The sequence below is a fragment of the Lactuca virosa genome, chromosome 5, assembly GCF_052849685.1.
Source record: "Lactuca virosa cultivar CGN04683 chromosome 5, Lactuca_virosa_CGN04683_v6, whole genome shotgun sequence".
NCBI classification, from domain to species: Eukaryota; Viridiplantae; Streptophyta; class Magnoliopsida; order Asterales; family Asteraceae; genus Lactuca; species Lactuca virosa.
In genome coordinates this window covers 80,558,903-80,571,064 of record NC_136430.1, presented here as the reverse complement: position 1 = coordinate 80,571,064, position 12,162 = coordinate 80,558,903, and positions in this window count along the sequence as shown.

The following is a 12,162-nucleotide window of genomic DNA, read 5'->3' as shown; positions in this document are numbered from 1 at the left end:
AAAATAAAAAGGATAGAACTTCAATCTTCATCTTCTTCCTCTTCATCACCTTCTCTTGCTCCACTCCCACCGGCTTCACTCCTTCGTGCATTTATCTGTTCTTCCCAAGTAGGCACATAAGGAAATTGTCCCCCATCTACATGTTGGATGTTGAAGTGATTAAACATTTGGATAAATGACCGGTTGGTGAAATTTAAACTCCTTCCCAAATCATCTTGGTATCTCCTTCCCTCCACATTAAACCATTCCTCGGGTATCTCATCTTCAATCGGAATCATCGGTGGTTCTTCACGTGCTTGGTCAAGTCTCGGCCTTACCCTCCTTCCCGGCTCCTCGGGTCCTATCACCGCATCATCATGAGGAATGGAATAGTGGCCCCCTCCATAATCTTCAATAATTCTTGCTCTTCTAAAAAGAATGACATTAAAAGAAGGGGTCGGGACCATTATCATCAAGTTCCATGCTCCTCTTTCCATTAACCCATATGATTTTGCTAGGCGGGTCACAAACATCCCGCCATTGATCTTTGAAGTTTTTCGATCCTTGACCGCCCCCTCAGCTAAATAAGATGCTATGCAATATGGAATATTGCAGAAAGTGTTTGGAGTAACAATACTCCATAAATAGAAAACGTCGCGGTTAGGAACCTTGTCGTCATCTTTTCGCATGTTGATTTTATTAGCAATAAGGCGGTGAATCAATCGATGGGTCGGTGATCTAATACTCCCCTCTTGAGCGGACTTGGGGATATAAACCTTATTGGCAATAGTGTTCCACCAAGTGGAACCCACAACACCCTCCGGAAAATCCTTGTGACAATGCTCCAGAAATGTGCCAAAACCTTCAGTGCTGACCAATTGTTGGTCATATATACCCAATCTGCAATCAAGGTCCACCATACTACATTGGCGGAATTCACCACCAAGGCAAAAGGTAATAATTCCTGGGTTGTAATAATCTTCGCCTCCGCGGAAGTTGATAGTTGAGAAAAACTCCCAACACAACTCTTTGAACACTGGTTCTTGCATACAGAATAGCCGGCTCCATCCATCACAAGTGATGGATACCCCATCATGCATAAATGCCTTGACAAGAAATGGGGCCAACTCCTCCTCATATCAGACTCTCCCCAGCCATTCCCAATCTATTGCATTTGGTACATAAATTTCTTTCTTTTTAACTTCAACCAACTTCTTCTTCCATCGTTTCATCGTGGATTCCGAATCAATCCTTGGAAAGTTTAACCAAGGATGATCCCCTCGGTTACCCCTAGAGCTTTGTCCACCTCTTGGAAACATTTTTTGCAACATAAGAAAACCATACAAACTAGAAAACACAGAAACATTAAAACTCAAAAACTGGGACTGCCTTCAGGGACCGACTCGGCGAGTCCACGAACAGACTCTGCGAGTCATATGAACTGCTCGAGTCGCATGTATGATTCCTACCAACTCATCTAACAAAACTCAAAATTGTTTCCAGGGATTTGTCCGCGAAGGTATTCTAACCACTAATTCATAACCATTGTGAACAAAAACTCACAAAACATGTCAAATTTAAGAACCCTAGAAATCATGTATTTTTAATAACGGTTTTTTTTTTCAGATTTTAAGACCATTTAACATCTAAGAATTGAACCTTTAACATAATTAGGAGTGAAAATTGTTACCTTGTGTGAAGATTTTGGAGAAATCAAGAGAATAATGAAGATGAGAGCTTGAGAGCACTTTGGCACGGCGTGTGGTGTCGGCTGCTTGTGTAAAATGAAAGTGATGGTTCAATTAGGGTTAAAACCCTAATTTTACCGAGTTGTAAAATTATTTTTTTTTCAGTAAATAATACCGACACGTCGAGTCAGGGTACCGACACGTCGAGTCAGGGTACCGACTCGGCGAGTCATGTCGCGGGTTAAGTTTTCTGGATGCGTATGGACTCGTCGAGTAGGTGGCCTAACTCGGCGAGTCTGTTAAGCTGTTTAACAAAAATTGGAAAATTTCTCCCATAAACTTTATTATATTTACCACACCCCACACTCAGGCCTTGCTTGTCCTCAAGCAATCATTTAGAGACAGATAGGAAGATTTGGACAGAAACGAAAAAAATAAAATTAAAACCAAACAAAAACGAAAAAAAATAAAATGAGAAAAGAAAAAGAAAGCAAACTCTCGTAATGGGTTGCCTCCCGTCAAGCGCTTCTTTTTGAGGAGTCTTTAGATGGACTCCTTCTCGCTCTACGTTGCTGCGGTTTCTTCCAAGACCAACTCTTCTTCAATTCTCTCGTTTTGTGGCATTCTTTCATCGTATCTCTTAACCCAATGCCCATTGACTTTAAAACTTGATCCTTCTTTGCTCCATAACTCAATCACACCATAAGGATAGACATGCTTAACTGTAAAAGGCCCGGTCCAACGAGTGCGTAATTTTCCCGGAAAAAGTTTAAGTCTTGAATTGTATAATAGCACTTTTTGTCCTTCCTCAAACTCTTTATTTCCTTTCAACCTTGCATCATGCCATTTCTTAATTTTATCCTTATAAATTAATGAATTAGAATAAGACTCATTCCTCAATTCTTCCAAGGCGTTCATTTGCAAAAGTCGATTTGTACATAACTCATGTGGCTCAAAATTGCATGTTTTCAAAGCCCAATAGGCTTTGTGTTCAAGTTCCACGGGTAGATGACAATTTTTACCATACACTAGTTTATAAGGTGTGGTTCCAATGGGTGTTTTGAATGCGGTTCTAAATGCCCATAGTGCATCATCCAACTTGTCCGCCCAATCTTTTCTATTATTCCCCACCGATTTTTCCAATATTCGTTTTAGTGCCCTATTTGTAATTTCGGTTTGCCCATTTGATTGTGGATGGTAAGGTGTTGAAAATCTATGGCGTACCCCATATTTTTGCAACACTTTTGCTAGTTGATCATTAGCAAAGTGGGTTCCCCGATCACTAATTAACGCCTTAGGCACTCCAAATCTTGAAAATAATTTCTTTAAGAATTTCACCACCACTCTTGCATCATTGGTTGGTAATGCTTGTGCTTCCGCCCACTTTGACACATAATCCACCACCACTAGTATATATTTGTTGCCTTTGGATGAAGGAAATGGCCCCATGAAATCTACACCCCATACATCAAAGATTTCACAAACTTGAATATTCAATTGGGGCATTTTATTCCTTGCCGATATATTACCCGTTCTTTGGCAAGCATCACACTCCTTTATGTAAGAAGCCACGTCTTTGAAAATAGTTGGCCAATAAAATCCTGCATCAAACACTTTTTTAGCAGTGTATTGTACTCCATGATGTCCTCCTGCTGGTCCATTGTGGCAATGCTCTAATATGTCACGACTTTCCTTGCCAAAAACACATCTTCTTATAATTCCATCCGCACAGCTTCTAAAAAGATACGGCTCATCCCAAAAATAATATTTAATTTCGGAAAAGAATTTCTTCTTTTGTTGATGGGTAAGGCCTTTTGGAAGGTAATTGCCAGCCAAGTAATTTGCAATGTCTGCGTACCATGGGTCTTCATCCATAATCATCATCAAATATTCTTCCGGGAAGCTATCTCCAATATCCATGTTGTCCGTATCTTCCCTTTCTGGATTTTCTAATCTAGAAAGATGATCAGCCGCAACATTCTCTATTCCCTTTTTATCCTTGATCTCGATGTCAAATTCTTGTAATAAAAGCACCCATCGAATCAATCTAGGCTTCGCATCCTGCTTGGCAAACAAGTACTTAATAGCAGAGTGGTCAGTGAAAACAGTGGTTTTAGATAAAATAAGATAAGGGCGGAATTTGTCAAAAGCATACACCACGGCTAGTAATTCTTTTTCGGTTGTGGTGTAATTTTCTTGGGCCGGATTCAAAGTCTTGCTTGCATAATAAATGGGTCGAAAGTGCTTATCAACCCTTTGGCCAAGTACGGCTCCTAATGCAAAGTCGCTTGCGTCACACATTATTTCAAAAGGCAAGTTCCAATTCGGGGCAATAATGATCGGGGCATTAGTTAATTTTTCTTTCAAAATTTCAAAAGCCTCTAGACACTCTTTAGTAAAATTAAATGGTGCATCTTTTAATAGTAATTGAGTTAAAGGTCTAGTTATTTTAGAAAAATCTTTTATAAAACGGCGGTAAAAACCCGCGTGACCTAAAAAGCTCCTAATGCCCTTCACATTAGTTGGTGGAGGTAATTTAGCAATTGTATCAATTTTTGCCCGATCCACCTCAATTCCCGCTTTGGATGCCTTGTGACCCAAGACTATACCCTCTTTAACCATAAAGTGACATTTTTCCCAATTGAGAACTAAATCGGTTTTTTCGCACCTAGCAAGCATCAAGTCAATGTTAGCAAGACAATCATGAAAGGAAGATCCAAAAATAGAAAAATCGTCCATAAATACTTCCATAAACTTTTCCACCATGTCGTGGAATATTGCCGTCATGCATCTTTGAAAGGTCGCAGGTGCATTGCATAACCCAAAAGGCATGCGGCGATAGGCAAAAGTCCCACTTGGGCAAGTGAAAGTAGTATTTTCTTGGTCGATTGGGTCTATGGGTATTTGAAAGTAACCCGAAAATCCGTCTAAGAAACAATAATAGCTATGGCCGGATAATCTTTCAAGCATTTGATCAATAAAAGGTAAGGGAAAATGGTCTTTACTAGTGGCATCGTTTAACTTTTGATAATCGATGCACACCCGCCAACCAGTTACCGTTCGGGTCGGAATAAGCTCGTTCTTCTCGTTCGTTACTATCGTCATCCCGCCTTTTTTGGGCACTACTTGAACATGACTAACCCATGGATTGTCGGAAATAGAATAAATGATCCCCGCATCTAAAAGCTTGACTACTTCCTTCTTGACCACTTCTTGCATGTTCGGGTTTAATCGCCTTTGATGTTTTACTACCGGCTTTGCTCCTTCTTCCAGGTTGATCTTATGAGAGCAATAAGAGGGGCTTATTCCTTTGATATCGGTGATATTCCATGCAATGGCATTCTTTCTTTTCTTTAAGACATGGACTAACTCTTCTTTTTCAGACTTGGAGAGGTCAGAAGCTATAATTACTGGTTTTTGATCACCATCTTCAAGAAATGCATTCTCCAAATGATCAGGTAAAGTTTTAAGATCTGTTTTTGTGTTTTGCACACTGGACACGGCAAGTCGAGACAGGTGAAACGTCGAGTCCAGGCTAAAGTCCTCATCTGATCGCGATTTCTCGTATGGACTCGTCGAGTCTGGGGTGTCGACTCGGCGAGTAGAGCGTTCTGCACTTATGATTAAATCATTGTAGTCGGCCTCTTCGAGCAGTTTCTCTATCTATTTCAGGTCCCTTTTAGCATCAAAATCTTCTTCAAAAGTAATGGTGGAATTGCTCGACTTGTCTTCTTTCCAATCTTCTATTAGTTCGTCCAACATATCTACGGAGAATGTCGTATCATCAGTAAACCTTGCTGTGACAACCGTCAATTTCTGGTCAAGTCAAAGTCAAATAAAGTCAACAAGTCAAACCGGTCAACTTATCTAACCCTTGTATATTAGGGTTTCCGTTATGCTTCTCATTGTACAACTCGCAAATCTTAATACAAAGTATCACTTAGAGTTTTCACGTGTTCGGAAATTCTAAACCCTAATCAGGGCAAGTGATGAAACTACTCAATAAAAACATTATTCCTTAACCCTCGAAGGCATATAACAATCATAACGAGGATTAACAGAGTGTAAGACCCTTGCGTTACGAAGCCAAACACTCAAAAAGGTCACAAACGTAGTCTCTCTCAACCTCTTTCACTCTATCTCTCCCAAACCTCTCTCTGTATGAGAAATCTCTCCAAGTATGTGAAATCTCTCCCAAATCTTTCTCTGTATGAGAAATCTCTCCAAGTATGTGAAATCTCTCCCAAATCTCTCTCTGTATGAGAAATCTCTCCAAGAATGTGAAATATCTCCCAAATCTCTCTCTGTATGAGAAATCTCTCCAAGAATGTGAAATCTCTCCCAAATCTCTCTCTGTATGGGAAATCTCTCCAAGTATGTGAAATCTCTCCAAGTATGTGAAATCTCTCCAAGTATGTCAAATCTCTCCCAAATCTCTCTCAAAATCTCTCTCAACTTTTACAATCACTCGGGGCATCCCGACCCTCGAATTAGACGAAAACAGCTCGAAAACGGAAGTCTACGCGAAAAACAGCCTTAAGGAGCCGAAACCTCTTAAGGAGCCGAACCCTCTTAAGGAGTCGAACCTCCCTTAAGGAACCGAAACCTCCTGAGAACCGAAACCATCTCCTGAACCGAACCTGCTAAGGAACCGAACTTAACCTTCGGTCTGAGAGGCTACCTTCGGTCCGAGAAGACTACCTTCGGTCTGAGATGCGAAGCTGCTCAGCCGAACCCTACTCTCGGTTCCCATCCACTTTCGGTTCCCATGGCTAGGACCGAACCTCCGACCCTGAATTTCGGATTTTAGCAAGTTCTACCCGGTTTTCAATATTTTTAGCGTTTTGAGCCCGTTTTTCGTGATTTTAACGCGGGATTTTCACCCAAACTCGTATCTTAACATAATAAACCCTAAATTTTCATATTTTAGTTATATTTTGGGGAAAATCCTTGCCTAAGAATAAAATCTAGTAGGTAAGATTTATGGGTGGAGTGTTGACTTTATCTTTAGATTATGACACAAGCAATCCCACACACCCACTCCAGGGCCATACTCAGTCACTATTCCTCCATGCTTAGTCAATTACTTGTCCTTTCACACTATTTCACCAGCCCATAATCAGATCAAAGGGCTGGAAATCTTCACTTCACTCCCCTCATTATTCACTCTTTCTCAAAGAAGAACAAACGCACTTCTCTCACTTTCCCTCTCCCTCTCAAATTCGAGATTCAAGGGCTGTTCTTGAGTTCTTCCTTCACTTTTGGTAAGTACCTTCATCCTACACTTTATTTCCTTACATTTCTTCACTCAAATCATGTGTTCCTTACACAAATATCGTCATATTTGTTGTTAGATCTTCGAATCTTCAAGCATCTTCTAAAGTGTTCTTAAGTTGAACACTTCTTTTCTTCATCATCCATCTACTGAAATCAATCAAGGTGAGTTCATACCCCTATCTTTTCATGTTTTTCTTAAGTTTTAAGGGGGGGAATACAAGTTAAAACACCAACAACTTAACTAAACTCAAACAACAACTTTCATCAGAAAAGTTGAGTCGTATTCACGGACTGTTTTGACCAACTTAGACTTAATATATTTCAAAACTGTTTAATATGCAATTAGTTCAGGTTCATACATTTAAAATGACTACTTGCAGATCTCCATATGATTTTTCTACGATTTATGGTGATTTTTACAAACCTGCCTATCATTTCAGAAACGAATTCGGACCAGTCTGTGAATATGAACGTTTTCACACCAGTTAGAGACTTCTCAAAATCATAATAAAAATTATGAACAAACTATACACATTTTCTAAACCCTCAAAATTTACGGAATCAGTTTTCGACTCTGTATGATTTTTCTATAATTATTCCAAGAATAGGAACAGAAAAGATAAAACGAGAAAATTGTCAGTAACTCATTTACACCTTGTAACTTGCTGAGCAAGGTGTGTATTATCATATATAAGTACATGTTGGTTATATTACATGTCTTTTACCTCATTATAAAGGTTTACATCATATACAAAGAGGATTTCTACCATTACAAAATGTTTTGATAAGCTATAATAGGTATAGTTTATGATTCCATTAACACAACAAACACAGTTCGGAAGGTTTTATTCCCACAGAAAAAGGTTTTACATTCACACACACCACACACAAACTTGTTAACGTAAATTGTGAGACATTCCTCTTAGTACTCCTAGAGTACGGGTTAAAATTCCTGGTAGTAATAACCAGAGTCTATTGTAGGAAGAACGTGATAGTTGTGTATAGATCTATATTGGGTTTGACAAACCACACCTGAGCTGCATGCAACAGCTAGACCGGCAGGTCTGAGGTGACAAGTGTCATTATCTTTTTCGACGCCTGAGAAACGTCGTGGCAGGTTCATTAGTCATAGTATGGTTATAGCGACTCACATAGGGAGTTAACAACACATAAAGTTTACGGGGATTTTCTCAAATCAAAAAGGGTTTTATGTCGATTTAAAATCACTTTTTATATCAATAAGTATGGATAGTACTGTACACGTTCGGTCTTGGAATTAAAGACAACACATCACGTTTGTAAGGAAAATATCGGATTTTCTTGGTATCACACAATTCATAACAAAGATCGGTTTCCAAACTCTTCATCTAAAAAGCTTATGAACTAACCAACTTAATTGTTGACACTTTTTCAAAACTACTTGTATTCTCAGGGAATCAGCGAAACCAGGTAATCACAAGCTTTTGAGGATGAAATGCTACGACGTTGAACAACTATTTTTATATCATGTTGTAATCAATCATTGAAATATGTAACACTTGAAACCATGTAACTCTTTTCCTTTATATTTATGATTGGTTGTATTGCTTTGATCACTATTATACTCGTTGTTGTGATACTATACATGAAGTCCTCCACTCCCGGACGTTTCAGCCATCCTTGGTTTGGGGGTGTGACAGATTGGTATCAGAGCATTGTTTATAGTGAACTAAGTATATCGAACCACATAAGATATACAAACTATAAATACATTGGGACTAAAAGTCTCTGATTTAACAATTTCAAAACAATTATACTTTTAGAAATGAAATAGTTTCTTGTTAAAAGTATGAGTACATACATACATACTAGCATAGTATCGTATCTAGGACAATACAAAAGTAAAACGAGGAGTTGGACACTACGAGTAGTACTTGGGATGTGTAATCAGACTTGGGATGAATATAGCCTGATCAACTATATTTATCCGAGGTGTGACTAATGTATGCCGGGGTATGGTCGTAGTGAGCAACAAGCCTAAAAACTTCCCAAACAAGAAAATCGTTAAGAACCAAACATAACATTTAAAATACTATAGGAGTATTTTGTGGTACTGTAATTTATGTGAAAACCAAACAGATCCTTATTAATAGGTCTATAGTCACTAAGTGGATACTCTAAAGTTATATCTAACTTAGAGATCATAGACTTAAAATCTGTGGTCATTGCCTTACTTCCCTTTCCTTGTTTGGATGTGGACCTAGGGTAGGATCACTTATTCGAAGGTCTATCATATCTTTGTTATATGTAATTAAGTATGCACTATGTCATTATAGAAGTAACTAATGAGGATCAAACCCCTATAAGTATTTCTAGGAATACGACTAATATATGCTTCCTACCCCTCCTATTCTCGCACGTATAACATGGAAAGATTCTACTTACCAGGCGACTCCTACTTTCCCAACCAGGGAAATGGTTGACGGCTAGGAGAAGAACCCGAAGAAGACCCCGTTGGCCAACCGTGATCGAGGGTTGGAATCGACAGCAACGACAGCGATCACCATTTGGAGACCAACGAAGTTGCTATGACCTCAACCACGGGGGATCGACTGACAGAGCCCTCCCGGCGAAGACCCGACAGATCGCGAACATCGGGGATTAAAACAGGGGGACTGCAAATCGAGTACAGAAACTGCGCGCTACTACAGACACCACCATCTCACGTACCCGAGACCTGGAAAGAGATTGCTATCCCATAGACCAACTTCTTAAGAACCTTATCGCCGCTAGGGCGGAGGCAAAAGAGAAACAGGGTAGACGCACGACACTCGAAGAGAGAATGGTTGTAGCCAAGCGTCGATTGGCAGAGCTGCAAGGGTTCATCGACTTTGTCTCAGGCATCACAAGGAATGGATCGTCGTGAGTAGAGTTCATACTGCTCACAAGACCTTGTAGATTAGGTTCATGAGTATGCGTTAGTGCTACTCTATTCTATGTGTAAGCTCAACCCTGCGATTTAAGTGGTTATACTAATCGGGGGATCTATTTGCTGTCAAAACTTTTCCTTGCATGGATGTGAGGTAGACCTGCATCGAGGTCAAAATTTTCTCTGAAACCATAATTACTAGAATCATAGTAACAAGATAGGCTTGGGACATACCCATTAGACCCGAAGGCCTATTAAGTCTTACTCATGCAACTAAGCATACATCAAGTGGTCGAAAGAAGAACCTAGCTTGGATCAAATTACAAGGTTTCACTTGGATACAGAACTACTAAAATACATGGGTTTATTACAGACTTTCATTAGGAATTGCTTTCAGAACACCATAAAAATCGAAATACAATACACTTAGAACTAAAATAAACTTAGTCGGATAACCCACGACGCATAGCCCTTTCTAACGACTCATTATCGTCTCACATATGTAACGACCTTTTTAGTTCTCACATATGTAATTCATAGTAATGCAGAATACTCCTATAGTATTCTTGTTCTAACGCTCTTGTAGTAGTGTTGGTAAGTTTTTAGACTTGTTGCAACACCACAATCATTCTTAGGCACATGCTAGTCACTCCTCGGGAAATGTAGTTGATCAGGCTATATTCCCCCAGATTTGACTATATGTCTCTAAGCCTAATCGTGCTGTTCAACAATCTTAATACTTTTGTTCTGTTCTAGTATGATACTAACCTTGGTATGAGTAGGTGTATATATATACTTAGTTAAATATTTTATTATTTAAAAGTATATATTCTTGGTCAGAGTGTTTTAATCCCAATGTGTTTATAGTTCGTATATCTTTTATGGGTTGATATACTTGATTCACTATAAACAGTGCTCTGATACCAATCTGTCACACCCCAAAACCAAGAACGGCGGAATACGTTCTGGGGTGGAGGACGTCATGTACAGTATCATAACAATGCATAATAGTAAAGACAAGCAACAACATCCATTGCATTAATATAATAATTGTAATACAAGCGTGTTCTGTAAAGTTTTAAGACACCAAAAGTATAATCAAAATAAACGATAAGTCTCGTATGTGCTCCATCTTCTCAAAAGCTGCATCTGCACCTGTCTACTGATGACCTGAGAATACAAGTTATTTTGAAAGAGTTTATCAGCATAAAGCTGGTGAGTTCATAAGTATTTAGTGTCATTGCTTGTATATAAAAATGTTTGTAACAACACAGTGTAAATGTAGTAATTGATTTCAAAAGTGGTAAATAATGTACTCCCTAGAAAATCCTATATTTTTCAGAAATTGTAGTCTTCTACCAAGACCCGACTGTTTGTATGTTTGATCCTTTGAAAAATGTAAAAGTTTTCCCAGTGAAACTATCAGTATGAAAATATAGTTTTAGACTTCATTTATGTAAGTAGTGGGAAAATAGTGTTTTTCCCTAGCAGTGTCACTGCCGGCTGTATGTAATGAAAATGCAGACTCCAGGTAGTATTAAATGTACAATACACCTCGGGGAGCCTGTTTTGCCTTTAATTCTTAATGTATTAATTAAAGGTTCGAATGTGAACTCGTATGTAACCATCCATTGCATTAATATAATAATTGTAATACAAGCGTGTTCTGTAAAGTTTTAAGACACCAAAAGTATAATCAAAATAAACGATGAGTCTCGTATGTGCTCCATCTTCTCAAAAGCTGCATCTGCACCTGTCTACTGATGACCTGAGAATACAAGTTATTTTGAAAGAGTTTATCAGCATAAAGCTGGTGAGTTCATAAGTATTTAGTGTCATTGCTTGTATATAAAAATGTTTGTAACAACACAGTGTAAATGTAGTAATTGATTTCAAAAGTGGTAAATAGTGTACTCCCTAGAAAATCCTATATTTTCCAGAAATTGTAGTCTTCTACCAAGACCCGACTGTTTGTATGTTTGATCCTTTGAAAAATGTAAAAGTTTTCACAGTGAAACTATCAGTATGAAAATATAGTTTTAGACTTCATTTATGTAAGTAGTGGGAAAATAGTGTTTTTCCCCAGCAGTGTCACTGCCGGCTGTATGTAATGAAAATGCAGACTCCAGGTAGTATTAAATGTACAATACACCTCGGGGAGCCTGTTTTGCCTTTAATTCTTAATGTATTAATTAAAGGTTCGAATGTGAACTCGTATGTAACCATGCTGATTGACGATCGAATAACTAATGACCCTCCGAGTCATATGTAGTGATGTGGCATTTTGTCACCCCTTGGCCTTTCGGCAGG